Below are 3,283 nucleotides of genomic sequence, written 5' to 3'. Positions count from 1 at the left end.
AACCGAAGGCAGCCAATGAGCTCCTTAGACGCGCGCTTATATAACATAGGTGTTTCATCTGTTTAGGGGAAAAAAATGAGTACACTGAAACACCATTTGTTAAAAAACTACTCTTAATATTTAAATAGAACAATGTTAATTCAGGTGAGCAGTTTTAAAGCTGCTGTTGGTAGGAATGGTGTAAAAAAAATGTTACTTTTTTTCTGCTGGGTTTGGAGTATGGGGCGCTGTTTGTAAAGTTGTGCACACTGAAAATAACAGCAACATTTCTCCATATTTAGCTCCAAAACATCATAGAAATGTAGAGTGCATTTTTAAAAGTCACTTTTTTAAATCACATTTAGAGGAAAATATTTGTGATCTTCACATTTAATTTTGTTGTAAAAAATATATTAAGTTAAAATCATTGTTAAGTCCAAATGCTAAATATAAATTTAAATGTTAAATGTAAATCTAAATATATTTAGATTTAACATTTAGATTTAGCATTTGGATTTAGATTTGACATTAAGATTTATATTTAACATTTAGATTTAGATTTAGCATTTAGATTTAGATTTAACATTTATAATTAGATTTAACATTTAGATTTAGATTTAACATTTAGATTTAGAATTAAGATTTAGATTTAACATTTAGATTTAGATTTAACATTTAGATTTAGATTTGGCATTTAGATTGGGATTTAACATTTAGATTTAGATTTAGCATTTAGATTGAGATTTAACATTTAGATTTAGATTTATTATTAAGTTTTAGATTTAACATTTAGATTTAGATTTAACAGTTAGATTTATATTTAGCATTTATATTTAACATTTATATTTAGATTAAACATTTAGATTTATATTTAGCATTTAGATTTAGATTTAACATTTATATTTATATTCAGCATTTAGCTTGAGATTTAACATTTAGATTTAGCATTTAGATTTAGATTCACTATTTATATTTATATTTAACATTTAGATTTAGATTCAGCATTTGGATTTAACAATCATTTTAACTTAATATATTTTTCACAACAAAATTAATTGTGAAGAGGATCACAAATATTCCTCTAAATGTGATAAAGTGACTTTTAAAAATTTCACTCTACATTGTTATGACGATTATTCCCCTCGTCCCATTATGACGGACCAATCATAGCTAATCTCCAATCCTCTTTCCTGATTGGTTAAGGGGCGGCCCCTACTACGTCCTCCGATTGGTTATGAGTCCGGCACTGTCATGACTGCACACACCGATCTGTGTTGGGGGGCTAAGAGGAAATCTGGTTCGGAGGGGTAGTGTTGACGTTCGAAGTCCCTCTCTCTGAACAGATGTTTACTCTGTGACGACCAACAGCAGCTTTAAGCAAGCTCTTAATGGAAATTCTTCTCAGCCAATCAGATTGAAGGAAGTGTTTTCTCAATCTCGTTCATGTGAAGAGCCTTAGCTTCCTATAAAGAATTTTGTAACTCCACTTAATTTCAGTTACTTTTTTTATTTATTTATTTTTTCACACTTTATGTAAAGCTTCTTTGAGTACCCAGGAAAGCGCCTTATCAATTATTCATATTCATATTTATATTTACTTGTAAGGACTTGGATTGGTTTTTCTTGTCCTGCTGTGACAAGAAGGAAACACATGAATATATTATTTTTACGGTAAAATTTAAATAGAAACAACACATACCGTAAAATAGAGAAGGCAGATAAAGCAAAACAATTAACAATTTAATTATTGTATAACCTATTTTACAGTACCATTGACAAAAAATATTCTGTAAATGCATATAGGAAGCTAAAACAATGCTGGTGTCCATTAATTCAATAATGTCAAGTGCTGCACTACTCAAGTGACGTTATGGAACCTTATGTGTTGCCTCCTTTATTTGAGTACATCACTGCTGCAGGTGATTTTTTTAAAACCACATTTCAGCTGGGAGGGTTATACTTCTACTCCTCTACATTATATTTTAAGTCAAGATTGTATATAATATTTTTTCAAAATATATGAAAGAACATTTGCTCCAGCGCAACCAAGGGCAATACAAATTTTCAGCAGTTGCACCTCCAACGACTGCTGGATGCAAAACGCAAACTGTGCCATCACTTATTGTGTTGCACAACATGAATGCATTGAAAGCACCATGATTGGTCAAAGTACTAGATTTTCCAATGCCCACCCCCCTTATGATACCCATTCATTCATTCATATTTGACATTAACCGTATGAAGGGCTGGACTCACACAATTTAAATGTTGCTTCTGAATACGCAACTGATCACACTGCTTTAGTTAAAAAGAGATCTCAGTAATCAAACTGCTTTATTTTTGGAAAAATGAGGGGAAATATCTTCCTTAAAGAATCAACATTTCCATAAACTTAAGTGTACTGTCTATGCTTACCTCTATACCCTGTCCATTACCTCCCCGCTCACTCGTTTCATACTGCATCAAAGGATTCAGTGGTAACCCACTCTGAAAGTATGACATTTATTTTGCCGCTACAGAAAAACTGGCTTGTCTCTCATTAATGAAAACATAACACAATGTAACACACCAGGATTTAGTCACGGTTATGGATGAGCTCCATCAGTGGTGCTTAAGAACACCGGCCCACGCATCACACTCGAGGATAATGTGTGCATTCCCTCTTTCACACACGCACACACACACACACGCACACAAATCAGTGTGGGGGCTGGAGCACATAAGCAAGAGTCATGAGTGAAAGGAGTGGGCTGACCACTATTGATTGACTTACAGGCCTCACAAAGCAGGTGACACGACAAAGACGGGAGTTTTTCTTTTGAGTTACACCTTAATTGCTACCACTGCAACCACTACATATGTCTAAACTATGCACATAAAAGGGATTCAAATAAAAAATTCAAACATGAATGTTATGGAAAAAAAAAGGGAACATGTACTCTTGACTCCCGTTTAAAAATAGCTTGACGATAAATCCAGACTTTCATTATTAGGACGCTAATACACTGATGTTGTTTTTTATGGCCACATATTACAATCAAGAGTTATTTGTATTTGAACAATAGGAATATACATGACAGGGCCAGTATTTTAATAGTATTTTAAGGCATTTAATGATATAATGATAAAAGACATTGTAACCTTATCTATTGTTTATACAACAGCACATTTCATTGAAACACTGCTATCATCATTCTATTTTTAAGCCTATACTACACAGGCAATAGAGACATGGAGATGTTGATCCAAAGCCACAATTACAAATACCATCAAAAGGTGCCAATGTGCCACATTGAAATACAAA

Source organism: Notolabrus celidotus, chromosome 21 (assembly GCF_009762535.1).
Source record: "Notolabrus celidotus isolate fNotCel1 chromosome 21, fNotCel1.pri, whole genome shotgun sequence".
NCBI lineage: Eukaryota > Metazoa > Chordata > Actinopteri > Labriformes > Labridae > Notolabrus > Notolabrus celidotus.
The sequence above is the reverse complement of the archived record's forward strand: the minus strand, read 5'-3'. Positions refer to the sequence as shown.